We start from the raw sequence: 25,318 nt of genomic DNA on the forward strand, positions 1-25,318 counted from the left end.
TTTAAAATTGCACATTAAATATAATGAATAACTTGTAACAAATGCATTTTAACCTTTGATGACTAAAGAACACAACCAGCTACCTTAATGACCATCAGGTTTTAATCCAGAACATATATACATAACACACATCAAAGCACTCTGTGAATCTTCATGCAGTTCCATGCTGGTCCTGGCCCCTGTGTGCCACCCGTTGTCCTCCATGTGCCAAAAAGGAAAGTCTGAAGCAAGAAGCCTATTCTTTCTATATAGGGTTCACATCCCATTAAAGAGCCCAGAACTATATGGGGAGCCTACTCCTATAGCACAAGCTCCCAACTTCAATTTTTCCCTGCCTACAGAGGGCTGCGTGAAAGGAACCAGTAAGCACAAAGCTCCCTCTCACGTGAGTGTAATTGTGGGAGGGTGCATGCCTGCATAGGCCTATACTCTGATGGGCAAGGGGTTCTAAATTCGCTTTGGTATGTCTTGAAATTACTGTAAAGATAGAACATGCATTTGCCACTGTCCATGTAGTCTTCTGGATGGGTCTTGTTCTCAGTCTGTCTCCTGCAGCAGAATCACTTTAAATGACCAGCGGCTCCCAGTACTGCGTCAGCTTGTCTTCATTGACTGAATTGACAATGAGATGGTTTTGATCATAGTGTTTCCCCCCTAAAATAAAATGTTCATTATGTGAGAATAGCACGTGGGATCCAAAGACAGCCTGTCATCCCTAGGACTTGTTCCATTTTTAGGTTCTGCCTTTCCTCTTTCTAACTTGATGCCTTCCTGTACAATTATACTATTGCTTGTATCCATTTTGGTCTCTGCTTTAATCAGGGCCGGCATGATAGCCATACAGCTTTTTTAAAAAAGAGTGTTTAACTTGGGTTGAACTGGGACATACGTTTGCCAAATTTTATCCTGTCTTATCTTCCATCATGGAACGCAAAGTGACATATAAGGCGTTCTCAAGTGGATCTCCCATCCACACTTTAACTAGACTCATGTCAGCTTAATTCCACCAAGGATGCTTCACCATATACCTTCAAACCAAGCTATGACACAATTGATGAGAATATTACATTTCAGGCTTTAAGTGCGCGCGTGCACACGCGCTCGCTCGCGCTCTCTCTCTCTCTCTCTCTCTGTGTCTGTGTCTAGACATCCTCATAATCTGTATTCTTGAATCTATTACAAGCATTTACTCAACATGAGCATCATTAGAAAGGAGGAATTTCATATTAAATGTTTACTGGTCAAGATGGTTACTACAGTGGTTCTGCTGAATGCAAACCTCACAATGCAACAATAAGAAACCCATATACCTTGTGGCCAAAAGGTGGCTATAAATATGTTAATAAGATAAAAATGCAACTGCAATATTGTTAGTTACATATTAATATCTATTATCTATTAAGCCTATGGCAACATTTAGAAGTGTGTGGGAGTGGGTTAGGGGAAGCATTAGAAATTTAAGAAAGTCTTATTGATGCCAAAATTAGTTAACAAAATATTGAACAATTTATCTAAATGTTCAATTTTATATTTCTGTTACTTAAAAATAAAGAATAGTGGACAGTGCACAATATTTAAGGTTGTACTTGGAGGTTCCAGGTGATGCCAAGTTACTGGTTAACAGTTTTTCATGGTGTCTATGAAATACCACTATGTGGCCACTTAACCTGGAGGTACGTCTCACTGAACTCATGAGGACATGTGTCTAAGTAGACACAGAATTGTGCTGCTACTGTATTACCAAAATAATTCACTGCATCCTCAAGAGGGCATCATTACACAGTTCATGAACTACTACAATCTCCTATACTAGAATAGGAGTGAATGATCTGACAAATGCTTTTCTTGTAGCCTTTACAGCGCTACTAGACATCCTGCTGGTTTTATAATATTCGTATTCTAAAAATTCTGGCATGTCTGGAAGATATTCAGTAACTATTAGCTCTGTTATTTGCAGAATACTACACTACACTACTTGAATACAGTGGATGACTAGATCTTGCTAGAATGATGGAATTTTTTTCAATATATGTCCACAGAAATTTGCTATTGATGTTGAAGTAAATCATGTTCCTGAGTGTTTTCACTGATTGTCCTGCTATATAGTCAAAAACAAACTCTTATCTGCCAATTCACATTAGATATAAAGACTCAAAAAGTATATCCTAATGGCCCAGTTTGGAACAAATGCTCTGAAAATGGGCCTAGCTCTGCACTAACTAAATAAGAAGTTGGCAGCAATTAGAATGTGTTCAGCTATTACTGAATGGCACAAGTGGAATTTGTGCACTATATTTTGCACAATCCTGATGGACAGACTTCTGGTGTGTGAGATCTATTTTGCTTTTTATTAAAACTCAAAGGTTCATCAAACCAAAGCTAGGTGCAAAGTACTGCCTTATAGGAGGAACTACTCTTAGAACTGAGGAACAAGGTGCCCTCTTGTGTAAACGTTGAACACAAGAATTTGCTTTTACTACCAGAATTGAGCTCAGTCCTGTCATGCTAAAATCCATTCTTGGTTGTCTTCCAAAGCTTTCTTCCACCTCAGCAGCCTAATTACTTAGAGGAGGGAGACTTGTTCCTTTTGTTAAATGACCTGGAGTCAGAAAGCTTTAATAACCTACTGCAAAATTACCGAGATGTCTACCAGTGAATCAAAAAACTATCTTCTGTCCACTACTGAACTAAATGGGGTAATGTATTTCTTCCTACTTATCTCACATAAGTTTATACCATCTTAGAGCTTTTCATACTGCCACCAATATATACTTACCTTTAATATCTAATATCAAGTGTGGTTTCATCTTGCTGAAGATTCTGCCATCTGGTTTAATACTCCAGATTTGTTTTTCCTCATTCTGCTGAAGTGCCAGGCCCAGTTTTGCACCAGGAGTAATCAGGTTTCCAACTATTGTTAAACAGAAATCTTCCACAAGCTGTGCAGTTAAAAACAGGATCAGTCAGAGCCTTGCTCTTACAATCACTGTTGTAATGATGCATATATCTGGATAGTACTATAGATATTTTCAGGTTTCTCTTCATTGCAAGCTAAGTCATTTCCAGTTATTAGAGATTCTAGCAATCTTTCCAAACCTGGACATTATGATCTGTTAACTCAGGTTTATAGTATCTTGACAAATGCTGTTAAAGTTTTGTCATGGCTCATCACACACAGAAGAGATGTTCATACTGGAGTACTACAAAACGTTAGAATTGAAAAATAAACATATACGAATCAGCTGATGTTAAGCTATATTGAATTACAAATACAAACTATCTCATTATCTGTTCACCAAGGCAGCACCTAAGCACATGTAACTGGCAAGTAAATAAAATCAAAAGAACTTGGCTTCTAAGTAAACATGTTTAAACATATGAATATTTGAAGCTGCCAAATTGAGAAAGAGGGCTCATCCATCTAGTCTGACATCTGTTTAAACAGGAGTTTCCAGGAATTAAACCTGAACCTTTCTCATGACAATTGCTGAGCAATTGTCTCTTCCCAATTCTGTCAGGACTAGATTGTAAGAATTTCGCTGAATGTGCTCTAATAAATTAAAACCATGGTGTAACACCACTTGAATATTACCAAACATTACTACTGAAAATACTATTTGTCTTGTTTTAGGTGGGGCATTAAAATCAACACCTCCACTCAACAGAGTGTTGAAAGCCTATAGTTTCTGATTTGACCATGTTTAAACATGCTCTAGACTTTATTGAAAAGGAAACTATTCCTCTAATGGAAAGTAACTGATGCAGTTGAGAAATCTCCCTTTGGCGGAAGCCTTTGAAAGATGTTACACAACTCCGAAAGCAAAACAGATGCAAAGACAGATGGCTTGTCACTCAAGCTTTGCTCATTGCATTTCAAAGAGAAATACTTCAGTCACAGCAATATGTAACTCAATGGGATTTTCTTCCAAGTGATACATTATGTTATATTTGAATTTGTCTGCTAGGCTAGTGCCAGTAGGTATTGTGGTGGCAAGCCTTTGAGGCAGGAGATCAGTTTGTAATTTGATTCAAAAATAGCAATGTCTGTTCCCAAAGAGCAGGAAGAATCAGGTGGCAAGGTTCCTTGCTATTATTAATATTAATTATAATAATAATTATTAATTCCAGTAATAATTCATTAATGCCCTGCAAGACTGTTTTTACAATTCAGCATTTCCTCTCATTGTTCATTGTGAATGGTTCCAGATTTGTAATAGCAAATGTATAAAATCCGAAGAGCTTTGATTCCTCAAGTCAGCAAAGGAAAGGAAGACCAAAAAGGGATTAATAGACTCCAGTAACTTATTCTCCATTGATTCTTACTTCCTCTGCCTTCCCCTAAACACTTTTCAGTGCCGTAAAGCTTGCCTAAATTCAGTTCTTCCATGTTATTTAGACATTTTCTTTTTGTACATACTCAAGAGATTTTTAAAAATTTAGTCTTTCTTGAAAATAAGGTTCAGCTACTGAGCTTGTGTTGCAAGTTAACTAATCAAGGTAAGAAATATATTCTATAGCATAAGTCCTTTCTGCTTTCTTAAAGAACTACTAAGGAGTTGAAAGCTTAGAAAATTCCTCTTTGATAGATGATTAACAGGCAGGCCTTACACTAGGCAGGCATCTTTGAGCAGCTACTGGGGCATGATGCATCCTACTTGGTTCCTGTGGGGCTAGTATCTATTCATCACTCTTTGGCCCTCATCCAGCAGTGATACCAATCCTGGTCTCATTAAGACCCTCGCCCCGAACATACTTCTAGTACAGCTGTTCTCTGTTGTTTCCCACCCCTTGCTTGGCTAACAAGCAACACTATTAACTACAGGCTGAGTCGCTCAGCAGTGGGTAGCTGCCATCCATGATTCCCCAAAGGGAAGAGAAGGAGCAATAGGTAGCAGAAGCAATCAGAGGAAGGTGTCAGTTTGATGCCAGGGAGGGGTCCACTTGGGGCATATAGAATTTACTTTGTTTATCCTAAAAACCCAAGGTCCATCAACTGGACTCAAGTGTATACTCTTAGAATTACGAATCAAGGAATCCTGAAGGATACACCTCAGCCCAGGAATTTGTTTTCAGTATCAGAACTGAAATCTATCATCCAGAAAACTACTCTTGGTTTTCAGCCCTAGCTCTCTTCCATCTCGGTTGCCCAGGGTGAAACATTTTTTGTTCCTGCTTTTGTTAAAAACTGAGAATTGCAAATCACCCTGAAATCTGCCAGTCATCCCAAAACTATCACCTATCCCAGTCTTGTTAACAAAAAGAAGAAAACAAATGTTATGAAACAGGTTATCACCATGTTCTGAAACAAAACAAAAATAGTTGAAGGGCTCCTCTCCACAATAAGGAACATATAGAGAATGGATCAATTTCTCTTAGAACTTTCTTTTTCTCTAGCATGTATTTTTTATGGAAAATAGCTGAAGGATACTGAACATCCATTACCAAGGGTTGTTTCATATCAAGCCTTACCCTACTTTTGATGAATCCATCTTGATAAACCCAGACTTGCTCATCAGATTTAGTATCATCTGCAACTTTTATCCTCAAAAGATTCAGATCATCAACATTTCCATCAGTTGACATGAACTGTCCTGTTTCTTTGTTTCTAAGTCTAAAATACACTTGTTTCTGTAAAAAGACAACATCTCTTGAATGTCTACAAGCATTCTGTCCTCTATGTAAGCTAACCTCAACCTAACAACAATACAATATCCTCAAGCATTAGCACATTATATTATAATTTGGGTTACAGAAACATATCTATGCGTACATGCACGCGCGCGCACACACACACACACACACTAGAAAGGAGGACACAAAGAGAGCTACTTCAGGCATATTTTACTTTACAGAGACTATTTCCATATAGGTAACAGCATGCATGTAATTACGTGTTTGTTCATTATATGTGACAGCATACACAAAAGATAGATTTTTCCTATCTAGAAATGATATTTGTGTAAGACAGTCTTTCCTAACTTGGTGCCTTCCAGGTTTTTTGGACTTCAGCTCAATGAACTGAGCTACTGTAGCCAATTGTCAAGAACAACGGGAAGGAACCAGGTTGGGCAAGACTGATGTACAAAGAATGGTATCTGAAAAGCGACATTCCCTACCCTGCTTTTAGATCTTTAGAAGAAAGTTAAAGATCTATTAATTAGTGTTGAGGTAGACACATAAACAGTTGACACCTTTCCTGTATTTCACTGGCAAGACCATATGGACTGTGTAAAGGAGAAGGCACACCTGAGATATGTTAAAATGTCATGTTATCCTCCTGGAGAAGCCACCTGGGCTGCTTCTAGGAGGTGCTGTGCTGCTCTGTGACGATTCTGCCTCAGGGTGCCACAGGGCTCAACTGTATCCCTCGTGCTCTTTAACTTCTCTGTGCAGCTTCTGGGGGAAGCTATCCAGAGATGCGGTCTGAGGCACCCATGACACCAGCTCTACCCATCTTTGTCATCAAACACAGGTAAGGCAGTGGCTGTCCCGAATCTGTGCCTGAGCAAAGTAAGGGACTGGGTGAGAGTCAACCAAGTGACACTCAGTCTAGGCAAAATCAAAGAACTGTTCATAAGTGGTTGTTTCCAGCCAGATGAGTGATATTCATCCTGCCCTGGAAAAGGTTGCACTTTCCCTGAAAGAACAGGCACACATCTTGGAGGATCTGCACTGTCGCTTGTAGCCTTGCTGGCCAGAGCGCCTTTTATCGGTTTAGGTTGATATACTATTTATTTCATTTATCTATTAATAATATTAGTACCCGTCCTTAACAAGACTTCCCAGGACGGTTTACAACAATACTAGCTCATGATCCTGTCTGGACAGAGAGAGTATGATGACAATTGCCCATGCTCTGATAACCCCCCCAGTTAGGTATCTTCGATGTGTTGCATGTATGGCTACCTTTAAGGATGGTTTGGAAACTTTAGTTTAAAACAGAGATGAGAGGTTACTAACTGGGACTGGCCAATATGATCATATGATTCTAGTGCTTAGAAGCATAGAGAGTCAGAAGGGGTCTCCCAGGTCATCTAGTCTGACCCCTGGCTCCAGCCGGCTCCAGTCATGACATGCCTACCATGTGCATGTCCAGCCTATCCTCAATCACCCTCACCGTTGGCGCTTCAACCACCTCCCCCAGAAGTCCATTCCATACCCTAGGTGTCCCAACTGTCAGGAAGTACTTCCTGCATCCACCCTAAATCTTGGTTCCCTGAGCTTTGCTCCATTGGAACATGTCCTGCCCTCCACTGCAGGGGAAAAAAGGTCATGACCTACTTCTGGATGGCACCCTCTCACATACCTGTATGTTGCTAACAGGTCCCCTCTGCTTTCTCAGCTGCACTGGATTCCAGGCCATTTATGAGACAAATCCAAAGTATGGGTGTTGACATTTAAAGCTCTAATGAGTTTGGAACCTGAGTATCTAAAGGAAAATTTCTTCATACATGTACCTGCTAGGATCCTTAGGTCACCTTTGTCCCTGCCAAAGAACCTAGATAAGGACTACTTAGTTGTGGCACCACATTTATGGAATGAACTCTGTCTGGCACCTGAATTGTCACTTTTTCCACGTTAGGTAAAGACCTAAGCATTTTCAAGATCCAGATATTTAAGCCTATTCTACTGATTCTTATGCTGGGTTTTGTTTTCTATATATTGTCTATTATTAAATATTTGTACTGTGTTTTATATTGGAGTTTTGTCTTTTAACTGTTAGTAATCTGCCAAGAGAGTGCTGATTATTGAGCAGATTTGAAATGCATGAAATAAATGAATAAATATTAATTTTACTTGGAGAATTATATGAATGCCTTGAATAAGCAAGCATATTTTCAAACTGCTTACTTATGAATAGTCTAGCTGAGCAGGCCTAATTACCAACAAGATGTATGAGTTCACATCTAAATATTAAAAGATATTACTAACACCTGCAATAATATTAATGAGCATTAACTTCTAGGTATTCTACCAATGATCTTATATAATGTTCAAATGTCAAGAGCATTAATACTATGCTTGAAGTTCAGATTATCCTGCCTGTTTTTCTTCCATTCAACTATAATTGGATATCTGTTCTTTTGAGAAGACACTGTATGTGTTGGAAATGAATTAGGCTGCTTCTAAAATGATATGCAATTTAGTGGTGCCAATTTTCAGGAAGCAATTTAGTCAATTTTAAACTACTCAAAAATAATTATACTTTTTGTCCTAAAGAGACAGAATTGTTAATTGGAATTAGACTGTGTGTTGCAAGTCAAGTTATCATTTCAAAGCCTTATATCACAGATCTAGACATCCTTGCCAGGGTCATCACGTTTGCACGCACTGTGTGATACGATAAATGGTCCTTTTATACATTACTAAGAAAAGGAGACTCAAGAAGAGAAGAGCCAATTAGTGCAACAGCAGAAGTAGAATGACAGAAGATTCAGACATGCTTGACATCTCAGAGTGGACTGTAGTCACTTACCTGTAATAAAGGTCGTAGAGAACCTATTTTGTGATAACCACTTAAGTCATACCAGTTCGGAATTTTTTTAGGTGTCAATAAAATTTGACGGCCTTTATAATTATTGTGTTCATAAATGATCCATCTGAAAGAAACTGTATTTTATTAACTGAATCCATAAAATAATGTACCTGGAACAAAGTTCCTTTAAAATACTTATAGCAATAGTACATAGCATTGGGTTTTCAGATTTTATTGTCATAACAATCTTAAGCATATTATTACCGCGACCAATGAAAACCTGCAAGACTTGCTTCAAAATAAATATACTTGGGTTGAAAGCTTTATGGTCATATTGCATCAGACACTGGTGCACAATTTGGGTACAATAAAGCCATCAAAATACATGATACCTAAAAAGGACTCATAAAAAACAGGAAACAACACTAAGAAAGGGGAAAGGGGATCAAGTCTGTGTTTTGTTCCAGCTTTTACTGTAATAGACTGAAGTACTAAAACATCGGATCAATTTCCAGAGGATTTTTAGATGCCATCTTAAAACCTGACTCTTATGTCTGAATACCTAAACCATAGTCAACAATTAGATGCAAACTGTGATAAGAAGCCAGGTTTTGAATTGAGTTGGAAAACCACAAGTTGCCGTAAGCATTATGCAGTGACACACAAGCAAACTTTTTTCTATTTGTACCCCACCTTTCCACCAAGAAAAAGGACACTCAAGGAGGGTCAATCTTCCTTCCCTACTTCCTAAAGCACTCCCAAAGTCTGCCCAACTATTTGTTGCAGCCTTGATGGAGGGGTATGTTCATGTGCACATGCCCTGGAGAATGGCAAAGAAGGGGTAGAACTGCCCTCTCCCTATTCCACTGATTTGTCAGATGGGTTATTGGAATACACCCCATTAAGGAGTGAACCACAGTGTCTCCCATCTTTCCAGCCTCTGCTTGCAAGTAAAAAAAAAAAAAAAATTAAATATCCACACATCCATCCTCTCTGGGGAACAAGCCTAGTTTTGCAAGGTAAACCATGGTTTGGCATCTTTACCAGGCTAAAGAAACAAACTTGGGTTAGCTTCAACTGTGGATAGATACTAGGCCTATACAATACTAGGCCTTAGGTCTATAGTAGGTCTGAAACATTCAGCACGTTTTTGTTTTCTTTTAAAGGTAGAAAGCATGAAGGTAAGCAAACTTTTAGGAGAACTACACTGGTCAGTGAAAAATTATAGACATGCCAGCAAGTTATGCTTAAGCATTAAAGGAAAATTACATGTACAGTCGAGGGGCAGGCTTGGCCTTCAGCAAGCAATAGGTGTATGTGAAACCTATTCACATTCATGTCAAATTTCAGATCAAGTTTTGGGGAACTTAGAATCAGTTTTGTGGTCATTATGGTTTTGCTTTTTTAAACACACAATTATATCATGCCATGCTACATAAGCTGTTCCTTTCAACCTAGAAAACCTTAGCACATCATAGCTGCAGTTTTAAGGCAACCTAAAATACCCTTAAATCTTCAGAGTCACTGGGTAACTGGAGCTAAATCTGTTTCTCAGTTCCTAATATTTAAATGGAGTTATCTACAACCAAAATGTCTGCTATAAATTTTCACAGAGACAGGAGAAGAAATACATTTTTATATCATAAAACATTTCATATCATGAATGCCATTTAATCAATGCTTAAATTCTACAAATTATAAACTCCCAAGTTCAAGGTAACTTACATGCCACCACATATTTCTACTGAAGCTACATGAGGATTGTAGCCAAGGAACTGGAGATTTAAAATTTCTGTAGTAAATTCCATTTTCTTTCCCTCGAAGTTTCTCTTTTCATAAAGGACTATGAGTGGCTCAGAAAGCTCCTGTTTTAAAAGAGAAATTCTCATTTACTGGAGATTGGAGTTGAGTTTTTTAAATGTTCTGGGTGACTCTAAGATGTTCATGAAACAGAACAGTAGATATGGGCAACATGTCTAAATCCCTCAGCAGAGGCTGCAATAGCCAGGGCAAACAGGTGTTGCAGGACAAAATGTCTGGAGAACCACAAGTTACCCTCCCATTCACTACAGACTACCTGTATTTATGCTTTCGTGTACTGCTCTGAGAAAAATATTTTTTTCATTACATAAATTGTCACTCCCTTTGTAAAATGTAGCTTACCAGCCACTTGATTTTCCCCAGAAGAAGCATTTATAGAGGTTGGCTCAATCCTTGTGGGTAAGCCACAGTATCTGGAAAGCCCTTACAAACTAAATATATTTTAAGTATACATTCCCACTTTTAGATAAATGTGAAACAAGCTGCATAGTGCAGGACTAGCTGGATGGCAAGCTCACAATAAAAGCTATTATTCATGAAAAAGTTATTCTGAACGTGGGATGAAAACTGGAAGAAGCAAGGTGATGACTTATGGCCACACCTTCTGTGCTTGCCTGGCATTTTCATGAGTCAGCAACAGGTATAATTGCAGAACTTCCCCTGCAGCTATATGGGCAACCAGGTGTGCAAACCTGTAAATCTTTAAACACAGGGAACGCTAAAATGTTGATACTCAAGAATTAATATATAATGCTTTATATATTTATTCTCTGTATTAGAACTTCTAATAAAAAATTGATGTTTCATAGCTCTCCAAAAAGTCTAGACACCTTGCAACAGAGACATAGCCTGCATAGCCAGTTTTAGAAATGAGGCGGGCACAGCCATGGGATTATTTATGAGCTTCATTCTTGTATCACAGGTTTCAAAAAGGCTCAAGTCTTTTCTTCTACATTCACCAAAGGTTCACAAGCATCATACTATCCATAGAGAAGGATTTGGAGCTAGGTACATAAATCCTGAATGGGCATAAAAGTTACCTAATAGGCATTGTGACTGAAATTACGAGATAGAGGTATTAAAAACTGTGATAAATTGTCTAATAGTCTTTTCAAGAGTATGTATAGGCAACCCTTTTCTGGCATGTGGGTGTGAGCATGGCTGAAGTCAGTAGCGGACAGGATCAAAACCTGGTCACCTTTTTCTCACTTTTGGCCATAATCTTTTCTCTTTCTTTCTTCCTTCCATGCCAGTGCCACTTTGAGTTACAAAATGGACTCAATCCAGCCAAAAGGAAACACTTTTGAGCGGATAGCAGCAGAAAGCTTGGCTTTATACTGCCAAAATCAATGGGCGTTAAAGTGATCAATGCGAGTTGTATCCTCAAGATTTGGATACAAATAGAAAAAAGCCCATCTTCCAGTTTCTTTTTCATCAAATTTGGGATAGGACTGAGTGAACGTATCCTTCTGTCTCAAAGACAAACTAGATGTAAAGGGGTAAATATATCTATTCATCAGTCTGCTCTGTTCGACACTTTACACAAAACAGGTGGTTAGGTTTCTGAATTTGTATTTATTTATTTAGCTACAAGGCTCTCTGGGCAGGTTAATGATGCATGTGATTGAGGGAAATGAAACCATTTCAGTGACTCTGTGGGAGCACTTGCCCTGAAAGGCAGCCTAGAAATATATTAAATATATATTAAATAAAGAAGGAAATTTCAATCCCTTGCTTTCTTCATTGCAGGTCATTGCTTACACTTTCCTTGTTCTTATACTGACTGAGCTATAGAGAAAATGGATTTGATTGGCAGAACACATTAAGCCATGGTGGTTTACCAACCACACCAATTTATAGCATGTTGTCTGAACTCTTCCCAGATGGTGATTTATCAGCTATTCAGAGCCACTTGTAAACCACTCCAAATAGCCATGGCTCATAAAACCATCACGGCTTATTGTGTTGTTCAAAACCAGACAACAAAATAAGAGGCTTGCTGCTCTAGCTAAGGTAGGCAACAGCCTTTCCCAGGCACCCCGAAGGAGCAGTGGGGACTGAAGGGAAAGACCTTCCTGCTAAAAGTGGAGAGGGGCACTTCAATACTTGGGGAAGCCCCCAAGAAAAAGCAAACTTGTTCTCTTACACCAAAAACTTAAGGAATTGTCACTTCCTGGGGTGCTATGTACTCAGGTCAACATGCAAAACCCAGGGGCCACTGGGGCTTTCTAGCACTCCCCAAACCCAGGAGACCCTGCCTGGAAGGGGAGAAAATGGAAGGGTTTTCCACTAAAACATGCTTTTAACTAAGTTTTTGGAAGGTTTTTTTTTAGGGGGGCCTTTGGCTTCTGTGTTATTTTATTTATTTATTTAAAAATTTCTATGCTGCCTCATTCGCCGAAGCCTTGGGGCGGCTTATCCACACTTGGAAACGTGAGGGCAGCCCAGAGGTACATGAGTGCCCTCAAAAAACCCTGAACATTATGCTGTACAGGTGCTTTCCACTCACACACTAGCTTAAATAGTTTGCAATGTGCTACAAAGTTGCAATTTGGCATGGATTCTGTGTCAATGCAGACAAGAGTCCATGACATATTACAATTTTATAGCCCATAGCTATTTTTACAGATTTTTTTTTAAGTAGGGGTGTGTGAAAAGCATGCTTTGTGGCAAAATCCTTAGGGGTTTGGGGGAAGAGGGTAGTGTTCATGTGGACTTAGATGCCCTCGCATGTGGATGACACAGAGGCACCTTTTTTTAAAAAAAAAAGTAAAGCCAGAGCCAAATGGCTTGCCATGGATTAGAGGACATCTTGGCGCATTTGTAGGGTCCCTGGGGATAATGCAGGTGGGATGAACAGGCCCACAACCCCTGCTGCATCTGCTTGTCTATTAGGTGCAGAGGAATTTTCGGCACAATGCAGGGTTAAAATTCCCATGTTGTGTGAACCCAGACAAAGGTTTCTGTCAGTGGAATATAATAAGGTATTTACTCTGGATCTCAGTCTACTAATTATTTGGGGTGGATTTAACTTGTGCTTGAAGCTTTAGAAGATTAAAAACTTTTGTGAGCAACCCTGTATTTCAGGAATCACAACATCAACCCTAAAAATGAGGAGGTAATGTTCACTTCATTCTTTAAATTGCTCTTAAATTGTTTGCATTTTGTAATATCTAAAGATAGGCATAGCCATGCAAGTCGCCCTGCACTAAAGAGGTATCAATTTCTGTACAGGGACTGTGCCCTCCACCTGCAAACCCACCTCTGCAGCATGTTTTTGAGGTTAATCTCCATACTTGTGTCTGTGGCTTTAGGCACAATCCTCCATGTGCTTAGACTGAAAAGCTCCCAGCATTCAGGGTCAGCATGGCTAACTGGAGAATTCTGGAAGTTATAGGACTTTTTATCTTTTGTCTAAACATGCATCAGATGGTGCTTTTATCCCTGCATACTTATATTTCACCAATACCCAACATTACTGCTTTACATGATCACACAACTCTTTTTTTTAACTTACAATATTTACAACTTGTAAAGACTTCAAGCATGTTTGGGGTAGGCAACCCACTGCAGACAGATCAGGATAGGCTCCTTCTTCTAACACATACTGATTACCAGAGAAATTTTCTTTATCATATGCAATCCAACTGCAAGAAGAAAAGAAAATGATGATCCAAGATAAAATCTAAATCACTGTGAGATTGAAAGAAGCACTCTGTAACTTGAAATCTTGCTGACATATAGCTGGAGTGGTTAGATTGATCATATGTTACAGAACAATTTTCAATTCCTTAAAGAAAGCTGGAAACAGAAATAATGCTTTTTAAAAAAATAAATAGGATACAAGATACAAAACACAAACATGTCTTCCATTTAGTTATGGCAAATCCAGCTCATAAAGTGCAGGCTAACTAATGTGCATCCACTAATTTCAGAAGCATTTCTTGTCAAGACAGAAAGTAAGGGTTCAAACTGCATCCACCCAATTTCTGAATGCACCTCCATCCTCATCCTCAGCCACTTCCTTGCATTTTAGACAGGCTTTATTTATACAAGAGAAGAGAGGATCCCCAATCACACACAAATAGCACTGGGCTCGGATGGATACATCCACATATCAATATAAACACATGCATCCAGGTCTTTTATTAGGGCGTAGATGATCTACGTCGGCTCCACGCTCAGACTCTTGCTTCCCTAAGTGGCTGTCTTCGCTGAGGGAAGTTCAATGATACCACTGTGCACTCACCTGCCAGATAATACTTTTGAAGACTTAGCAAGAAAAGTCTCTTCAATCTGAGAAATGTCTTCCTCAAGTACTAGACAGCTTCCCTGGAACTTTGGTTCTGAAAACAGCTGGACCTTTAAAGGTAAAGCAGACTGTTATTTAGCACTAAATGACACAGTCAGATAATATCACTTTTATTAACCATAAATCTAACACTTTTATCAAAACTCTCAACATAGCTCAACATGTAATCAGTCTAACACACACACTCCATCTGGTTTTCCCACCTGGGCAGAAGAATGGAGATCTGGAGGTGAGGGGGTTTAACATTTATTCCCTTGTCATGGTCAAATCACTACCTCGAGATTTAGGTTGACTTCTTTTCCCCTCTGCAAGGATGGGGAACCTATTACAATGGTGTATTCCCAGAGGCTAATGGATCCTGGTGAATTTCCTGAGGGCTCTGGGGAAGTTTCCCATTAGTATGGTTTGTGCTCCTGTTAAAGTTCAAGTCTCCTTGTGAACCGTGTAGATGGCTTGGGCAGTTGACATGATCACACCCAAGCACCCTCTTCCTTTGAGAGAGCCTAACCAGCTCAGTGGTATACACCTGACGGCAATGAAGCAAGAAAGATGGCTAGAGCGCAAGCGGAGGTAAACTCATATTGAGTCTGGCTGAAGATGGCTTAAAGGTCCCTATCAGTCGTACTTCATAGCAGTGGGGGTGGTAAAGATGCAGTTCTTTTCCACTAGTACTGCATCTTCTCAGTGACATCCAGCTGAGATTTTCCAAGCGGTTCGGGTCCCTTTGGGCCAGAGGGGGAAACTGTGGAACCCTTAGTAGCTTGCTGTGAGGAATTTGCATAGCACTTTGAAGATAAAGACACTGTGATTCACCACAAGTTGGACTCCACATCAATGTAGACCTTTTAACAGAGGTGTCCAAAGCAATGTTTTGTCCAGTGTTGTTGGATGAATTTCAGCTACTGAGACATGAGGAAGTGGACAAAGTGCTTGGTCAGGTTTGGCCTACCACCTGTATGCTTGATCACTGTCGTCATGGCTTATTGCCAGAACAAGAAAAAGGATTCGTACCTGAGTCCAGGAGGCTGTAAATGCCTCCTTGAAAGAGGGAGTGGTGCCAGCTACAATTAAACGGAGGTGCTGTTGGTGGGAGGATTGTCTGTACAGTTGGGAGACACTCAACCTGTTCTGGATGGAGTTGCACTCCCCCTAAAGGAAAAGGTTTGTAGTCTGGAGGTATTCCAAGATCTAGAGTTGTCACTTGAGACACAAGTGGACACAGTGGCATAGAAAATCTTTTGTAAGTTTAGGCCAAATTACCAACTACTACCCTACCTGGAAAGACAGAACCTAGAGACAGTAATCTCAAATCACAAAGCTCAGAGAACCAAGGTTCCATTTAGATGCCAGGAAGCACTTCTTGACAGTTAGGACCCTGAGGGTATGGAATGGGCTTCCATGGGAAGTGGTTGAGGCCCCATCGGTGAGGGTGTTCAGATAGGCTGGACATACACATGGTGGGGATGTCGTGAGAAGAGCCAGCTGGAGCCAGGGGTCAGACTAGATGGTCCAGGAGACCCCTTCTGACTCGCTCTGTTTCTATGTTTCTAATCCATGCCGTGGTAGCCTCTCATTTAGTCTATTTTAGCATGTTCCACATGGAGCTTTCTTTGAAAATGGTCCGGAAACTTCAAAATAGGGCACTGTGGCTGTTAACGGGGACTGGCCCTCAAGACCATATTACGGCAGCCGTGTTTCAGCTGCCCTGCATCCCACTTAAGGTCAAGGCTTGTTTCAAACTGCTTTTACTACCATATAAAGCCCTACATAGCCTGGTACCAGGTTATCTGAAAGAATGCCTACTTCCATACATACCTAGCCAGGCTTTAAGACCATTTTTCAGGTCCTTCTTAGGGAACTCCCTCCAATGGAAGTAAGGAGAGTGGTGAGCAGAAGTGCCTTTTCAATTGTGGCATCGCACTTATGATCAGCTCCCCAAAGAGCGTCTACCCATTTTTCCTTCTAGGACCAGGTGAAACCCTTTTTATTCTCCAGATATTTTAATAGTTATGTTTTAATATATTAAGATATTAAAATATATCAATATCAAATGTTAGCATATTAAATATTAATATTTTAATATTATCATTTATATCATTACTATGCCTGTATTTTTAAACTGTGGTGACGGTGATCTTGTTGAACAGTATTACTGCGCCAGTGTTTGTAATTTGACATGATGACAGTGGCCTGCTTGTTTAGTGATTTTATAAGTGTTTATTGTTTTGTTGAATTGTGCTTGTCTTATGTTTTAGATCTGGTTAACACCCCGGAGAGCCTTCAGGCTATTGGGCAGGATAAAAATGTATATGAATGAATGAATGAATACAATTATAATATGCAAGTATAACAGTAAACAAGTATACAAATTATAAACAGACTTTATTTTTAAGACCATCTTGCAAGCCAAAATTTCCAAAACCTTTTACTATAATGAATTTTTGCTTGGCAGTTACCTGACCTTGAAGTGAAAGTCTGTTTGTTCTAAGCTAAAAGATTGTGTTATCCTTTCTTACCAGGGCTCCACAAACGCACATGCAACTGTATCTTTTTATCTGGAAACAGTCTGTGCCAGTGTAGCGTGAAATACAGGCTAGGGCTCTACTTAAACTAATGTAGACTGAATGCACTTGAGAGCACAGAGACCTCTAAAGTTCACAGGGAGAGCATGGATGAATTCCTGCCCTTTTCCTCAATCTGAAATGCAGGTGAAAGGAGTGGCTCATTCCTTCAGTAATACTGAGTCCTTCCTGTTTCCAAGGGTCCTTTGAGCATGGGGTGTGTCAGGCATGATCTGTCCACACCGCTTCCCTGAGCCAGGCCACTGGGCAGGGTCAGTGAAAATGACACATCTTGGCTTTGTTTGTTTATTTCATTTCCATTTTACCCCACAGCCAAAGTTCTCTGGGCAGTTTATACAGTCCATAAAAACAGATGATAAAAGTACAATAAAATATATAATCAGAAAAAATATGTAAAAGTTTAAAACAGACAATAACCAAGAGAGAGAGGGGGGGGGGGGGAAGGGAGGCACAGAGGGAGAGACTGCAAACCACCTGGAGATCCCCTTCAAGCCTCCGGGAGGCTGAGTAAGTTGTTAAAAGCCCCAGAAAGAAGGCCAACTTAACCAGGCATCAAAAAGATGACAGTTTTGGTGCCAGCTGAGCTGCAGCTCAGGACCACTCCCTCACAAGGAGGCATTAAGCACCTCCCTGGCCTAACCAGTGGTTCCTTCCTTGCTGGCTTTCTAAGTTGTTTAATCACTCTCATCTCTAAGGTATGCCACAGACCCATATGTGCTCTACAACAGAGAAGGTACTTAGGCACAATCATGTCGACTGCCCAGGTTGATTTTGCACTCCACAGCACAACCAGGGCTTCAACAGGAGGGCCAGCCATGTCAGTCAGAAAATCCTCCAGAGCCCCGGAAACCATCTGGATCATTAGCTCCTGGGAGCTGACCATCCTAATAGGTCACCCACCCTTGCAGAAGCGAAAAGCCACCATCAGTCTAAATCTCAGCAAGTGATGACATGATCATGGCAAAGGGACTGACTAGAAATCACCCATACTCAGAGCACCATTCTCATATCCAACCAAGACAACCAAGTCAAGAGTATGCCCTGCCATACGTGGATATACGTCATAGCAGCCATGAAATCCAGAGCCACTCCAGATACAATGCCTCCAGTGTGCATGCTGAAGTTCCCCAGAAACAGCAACCAGGGGGACTCCCAACTTCACATCTCAGACTACCTTAATAAGCTCAGGTAGGGAGACTGATTGGTTGCAGGGTGGGCATTCTATCAGCAGTACCCCCAATCTGTCCTGCTGGCTCACCACAAGGTGCCAACACTCCAGACTAGCCAGCAAGTGGATAGGGTGCCTGGAGAGAGAAACTGAATTCTTACAGACCATGATAACACCCCCTTACTTTGTGCTAAGACTAGTCAAAATGTATGGAGCCCTGCTCACTGGTTTCCTCAAGTTCTACCAAAACCATTTCATTATCATTCCTTGCATTCATCAAGTTTGAAATTTCTTTTTTTAGAAATTATCTAAAGTCCAAATCTGACATCTTCTGGAAATAACCATGCATTTGAAAAACAAGTCAAGGCTGGGCAGCTTGTGGAATTTCAGATGTAGTGGCCCACAACTCCCATTAGTCCTAGAAAGCATAGCCAATGGAAAGGTTAAGCTGTAAGCCAAAGCATTTGGCGGGGGTGGGCACAGGGACCTCCAGATAGGATTAGATTGTGCACATGCACTTTGATTTTGGCATTCCTTTTGCCAGCTCCTAAAGCCTCCCAAGATTCTATTTTACAAACTATGTTCCCTGCAATGTCTCCCCACATGCTGGTTCTTCTTTAGATGATCATTCTGATGCTTCAGCTTCTATATTTGCTATGTAAAATCTTACAATCTTTACCTTAAATTTTGCTAGATGGTCACCAATGTCATCCTAAAATGCAGGGAGAGAAAAAAGAAAGATAATGCCAGAGATATACAAAAGCATACTGATTAATGAGTTGCAGGATAAACATATAAACTTGGTTTTAAAAAAAGGACACGATAGTTAAAAAGCCCTTCTTACCAAAATTAGGGGTTGAACTGAAGATATCTTAGGACCTGTAGCTCCCCAAGCTTCATAGCTGGGATACATTCCCTTATCAAGGATGTACTGCTCTCCTGTAAAGTCAGGATTTTCATAAGCCACCCATCTGAAAATAAGTCAACAAATTATTTTGATATACTGTCACAATTCCATGACTTCACTGGCTTTTATCAGGGTAGATGAATAACTGTCATCAACTATTTAATTATGAACTTTGTATATTTTTAAAAAGGAGTAGGGTACATTAAGGAAACTGTTCTCAGGTATACTTGCTGAAAAATTAAAACATTGTGTATTTGGAAACCCAAATAGGATTTTACTAGCCTAATACTGGATTTTATATTGTAATTTTCCATATGACTCTTCATATTAGCACCATACTGGTGAGAAGTCAATTATTTAAGGTATGGCATTACTGCATCATTTTCAGCTGACATAGTTACCATGGCTTTAATGCTTAGGGCATTATGTAAGTTTCTTTAGTTCCTTATCAAACAATTTGCAGATAAAGGATTGTGCATCTGCTTTTGCACAGTGCTCTTTGAATTTAATTTTTTTTTCATACCCTGCTACTCTTAAATTGTATAATGCACCTACAACAGTTCTCAAGAGATTTTTCATGAAAGCCTATTAAAACCAGGCTTTTAAGATCATATGAGTTTACTCAAGACCATTTTCATATTTTGAACAGCAAGTCTATTTTACTGAGCTACAGACAAGCCTATCTGCACTCAACACCCTAAGCTCTGTTCCAATTGTATACTAGCTACCCGTAGAAGGCAATAGAAAATAAAAATGTGCATAGCATAGCATAAGAATGCTTTATGTTTTGATCATTGCTTCTTTATACTTTATGCTTTCCATTTCCTCTCATTCTGATTCATATTTAACCAATCCATTCAACACACTGTTCACTAATTGTTTGAGGCATATTCCTAAATACACACCCAAATTGCCCAGTAAAGTGCTTAGTCAAAGTGACAGAGATTTGAACAGTACATTAATTGTAAGCTCCTATTCACAGTGGGGCATATTTACACTTGAACATCACATAGGCCCAGTTTGCACATCACAACAACCCAGGGTTTTGTTTTTTAAGTGGCTTGTGAATGTGCTTGTGTATGCTGCTCAATCACTCCTGCCATGCATGGAAGTAGCTAAACAAATGAGGAATGTGCCATTGCCCTGACACGCAAGCTGGAAACTCTGGGTTGTCACTCCAACTCTGGGCACAACTGCACCTGCATGCTAATACATCCACATCAACTCAAGTTTTTAAAAAAATCTTTGGTTACTGAGATGTGAAAAGTGGACCACATACTCAAACTTTTGTAAATAAAGCAGGCTTGGTCAGTATGCAGAAGTCACATACTGTCTTATCATTATAAACTCATAATGAAAATATAGATATCGTGTTCCATACAGACAATCCAACTGCAGGAACCGATTGTTTCCTCATTCTACAGTAAGATTTTCCATGAAAACATATGGAGTGATTGGTGCCAATGAAAGTTTCCTTCCTGTTATTACTTGCATGCAACTCCCTTGGTTTGTGCTATCTACACTGCCAAGCAATCCTGTGCTGTGATTCACACAGGACAGGAAGTGTTGTGCAAGCATGAAAAAACATGTTGAGCTAACAGGTCCTAAAGTGTTCAATTATTAGATTGTACTTGAGACATGAGCACCAAATGTTTGAGAAAAAGGAGGGGGAGGAAGTGGGAGAAAAAAAGGCTGCATAAATGCATTGCAAACAAAGTACTGAAATACTAAACTCCTGCAAAAGGTATTAGCTTGCTTCAGACTGCTGTGATCCCAGGCTGATTTATGGAGGGTGGGTTTTTTGCAGGGAACAAACCACTTCAGCTGTCCATGCACTGTGGCAGGAGTTGGTGTACCTGTGCTGAATTGTTGTTTCATCTGAGCCCAAATGTCCAAACCCGGGGGAACTGGCTACACAAACCCATTATAAGAATGGAAAAGTCTAGTCACTTATCCCAAAGTAGTTACAAAAACAATACATCTTAACTGAATATGCATTTCCCCCCATTACCATTCTAAAAATTAATGCATACTCCCAAGGAATTTGCACTATCCCTGTCCACACAGAAATACAAATGGTGATAAATCAGTTCATCATAACTGATTAATGTGTAATTCATTTATATTTATATATGTTAACTGTTAATTATGAAAATGAAGCTTGACATCCAACTTACATGCCACCTAATACATTTATGGATTGTGTCCTTACTCCATAGCCAGTGTCCTTCAAATTGGAAATAATTCCTAACACATTTACATTGGAGCCTTTAGTCCCAAAATCTTTTTCAGTGTACATTATCATGTGAGGCTGCATCAAACTCTACAGAAAAGGAAACCAAAAGAAAATCACAGCACAACAAACACAATGTAAGTGTTTCTCCAGTCTGAAAATATCAAGACTCTTATTCAAAAAGCGGGTCTCTTGTGCACAGAGGTGCTGGTCATCAAAGAAGGGAAGAGAACAGTGCTGACACAGACAGTACAAATGAAAAAGGCCCCAGAGCCATCTTTTTAGTGCCACTGTTCCCAGCTGCTCTTGCTCCTCATCCTTCCCATCGTGGCTACAAGTCATTGGCTTGACAAGCAGAGAGCCAGTATGCAAGCAGACATCTCCAGCTCCTCCTTCACACTGCCACCATTCTCTGGGTCAGAGTGAGAGGTGGATGAACAACCAGACTACAATTGCAGGATCAAGAGAAACTCCACATAGCTCTTGTCAGTGAACCAACTGCAGCCATACCTTCCCTTGATGTAATCTCTACCCTGAATATGCAAGAAGTCAAGGGAAGCAACAGCCATTCTTAACAGGCCATTTTATCATTCCCCAGCTTCCTCTGTACCCAGACCAAGAGGGATCCAGGGCTGTATGCCCACTGGCAGAAGAAAGCAGTGAGGAGGCACAAATGCTCCTTCACCAGGGTTCTCCCCTCCCCGATGAGAAATTGCCATCGCAGTTTAAAGGATAACAGAACAGTGTGGTTGGCATTGGGGAGCACCTCTAATTATTTGTTCCCACAAAATAATCGTCTACCCTCCTGTATATCTGATTTAGGTTGGCTGTGCATGATCCAGAATCACATGCATGTTTCTTCTTCTTCTTCTTCTTCTTCTTCTTCTTCTTCTTCTTATTATTATTATTATTATTATTATTATTATTATTATTATTATTATTATTATTACATTTCTATGCCGCCCCTTGCCAAAGCCTTGGGGCGGCTTACAACTTGCAGTTCTTTTAAGCTGCAGTGGGCAAGTCAGCATACATGGCGTGTGGATTAAAAGGGGGAGGGAGGGAACAACCTCTTTGTCTTGTTTGTTCTCTTCCCTTTCCATTCTGTGAAATGCTGTTGGGGATGGGATGGTCTACACTACAGACCAAGCTCTATAGCTACATAGAGTTGTTGGTTCTTCTGGACCTCTCAGCGGCTTTCGATACCATTGACCATGGTATCCTTCTGGATAGGCTGGCGGAACTAGGAGTAGGAGGCACTGCTTGGCAGTGGTTCCACTCCTACCTTGCCAGCCAATTTCAGAAGGTGGTGCTGGGGGACTTTGGCTCTGCACCATGGCAACTCCATCATGGAGTACCGCAGGGCTCTATTCTGTCCCCCTTGCTATTCAACATCTACATGAAACCACTGGGAGAGGTCATCAGGAGGTTTGGGCTGCGGAGTCATCAGTACGCTGATGACACCCAGCTCTACCTTTCTTTTTCAACTAATCCAGGTGAAGCAGTGGCTGTCCTGAACTGGTGCCTGGCCGAGGTAATGGGCTGGATGAGGGCCAATAAACTAAAGCTCAATCCAGATAAGATGGAGGTCCTGTTGGTGGGTGATTCAAGCTTCTGGGTAGGTGACTTGGGCCCTGTCCTGGATGGGGTTGCACTCCCTCTAAAGGACAGGGTCCGCAGCTTGGAGTGCTCCTCGACCCGGAGATGTCCTTAGAAGCCCAAGTGATGGTGGTGGCAAGGAGCACTTTCCTTCAGCTTTGGCTGATCAATCAGCTACATCTCAACCTGGAGGAGGATTGCCTAGCAACAGTGACACATGCACTGGTTACTTCCCGTTTGGATTACTGTAATGTGCTGTACGTGGGGCTGCCCTTGAAGACAGCCCGGATACTTCAGATGGTGCAAAATAGAGCTGCCAGGATGCTGTCAGGGACTGGGCATTATTCTCCTATTACCCCAGTCCTCTATCAGCTCCATTGGCTTCCCATCAAAATCCAGGCTCAATTCAAGGTGCTGGTAATTACCTATAAAGCCCTAAACGACTTGGGACCAGGATACCTAAAGGAACGCCTTTTTCCCTATATGCCCTCCTGCCCCGAGATCGGCAGCAGAAACCCTCCTCTGGGAACCCTCTGTGAAAGACGTTAGAAGACAGAGTACCCAGAGGAGGGCCTTCTCTGCGGTGGCGCCCTGACTATGGAATGCGCTCCCTAGAGAGGGCAGCCTGGTGCCGTCATTATGTGTTTTCCGGCGCCAGGTTAAGACCTTTTTATTCGATCAATATTTTAATATGTATTGTATTTTATTGTTTGTATTTTACTGGATTTTCAGCCAGCATGGAATAGTAAATTTAGTTAATTTATTTTATTCTGATTAATGCTGTAAGCCTTCCTGAGACGGAAGTAATGGATGGCATACAAATTTTATAAATAAATAAATACAGCTCTGTAGTTACATGTACTGTAGTTACAAGTTACATAGCAACAACAAGAAGAAAGAATAAAAGTATTGTACATTTGTCTATTACGTGTTCTTAAACTTACCCCTAGAACAGGCCGCAGTGATTGTACTTGTTCATCATAACCACCCCAGTCGGTCCATTCCTGATATTCTCCTTCTTCCAGCAAATACTGATGCCCTGCAAACTCTGGCTTCTCATAAGCAACCCAACTACAAATGGTAAACATTTTTTTAAGATCAAAACTGAAAGCAAGCACTGTAATAATGCGTAAGCAAAACTTGTAATCTTCATAAATTAACAGCCAAAAGTAAAGTAAAAAATAAAATCCAGACATCAACATTAAAATAGTTGTAACATTCCAAATGAAATAAGGGACACTTCCAATGGGAGATATTTGATCATGCAATTAAGTGAGATTTAAACAACTCTTACAGAACCCATGACCTGTTTTAGGGTTATTTATCCGACATAACCCACGAATCCTGGATTAAAACAACATGACAAGTTGGAGCCTGAATGTTCAAAATAGCCTCTTTCAAGTGTCACAACCCATGCATCACATGAGCTGTCTGATCATGTAAACTGGCCTAGTCACCACACTACATTAGCTACCAGGTGAAATGTTAGTTCTCCACCCAACTCATACTTACACTCCTCCCTTCACTTTTATGGATCCTATTGATGTCAGCAGATCACTTTTCAGGTCTGTGGATTCTTCTTTTTGTTGTCCTTCTTCAGCGAGAGAATGTAATTCTGAATCAAGTTCTATGTGCTTCCCTTCAAAGAAAGGCTTTTCATAGATAATTACCTTTAGAGAAACAGAGGCAATGATAAAATTTGTTATACTTCCACATGACTCTTCCATATGACTCAAAATGGCTTCTCATACAATGTGAAAGAACTGTAAGATAAGTTTGTATTATCATAATCCACAGATGTGTGGGGAGGGATGCAAAAAGACTGCTACAACTTGTTTAAGGCAACCCAATGGGTTCACGGCTGAAGAGGCATTTGAACCCATGACCCACAGCTATTCTTTCAGGTTACCACAAAAACTAATTTGAATACTTTATCTGGTACCAGAGTCATGTGTTGCACAACTTAAACTGAAGGGACAACTTTGCTATCAAGCTCTGGATCCTTTTACACATGTACTGTGACAGTGGGGAAGGGAGGATATTGGACTTTTATGAACTGAGGTAAGAGTGGTGTAACTCTGAAGGCTGGGAGAATCATTCTTAGTGATACTAACAGCCCTAGACCCTCCCACTTTTTAATTATAATTCAGCATGAGGAAGCATTCTGGATACCTTAAAATGTGGCTTCCTAGAGTGTGACTTTTGCTTATACGCAATACA

At 40.3% G+C, this 25,318-nt stretch overlaps 1 protein-coding gene across 3 annotated transcripts in view; it reads left to right on the forward strand.

Annotated features, from left to right (window-relative positions):
* Positions 1 to 25,318, forward strand: part of RTN4IP1 (reticulon 4 interacting protein 1) — a 47,326-nt gene that overhangs the window by 20,437 nt on the left and 1,571 nt on the right. The window lies entirely within an intron of this gene.

This window comes from Varanus komodoensis, unplaced genomic scaffold (genome assembly GCF_004798865.1).
Source record: "Varanus komodoensis strain SLA01 unplaced genomic scaffold, ASM479886v1 scaffold1, whole genome shotgun sequence".
NCBI classification, from domain to species: domain Eukaryota; kingdom Metazoa; phylum Chordata; class Lepidosauria; order Squamata; family Varanidae; genus Varanus; species Varanus komodoensis.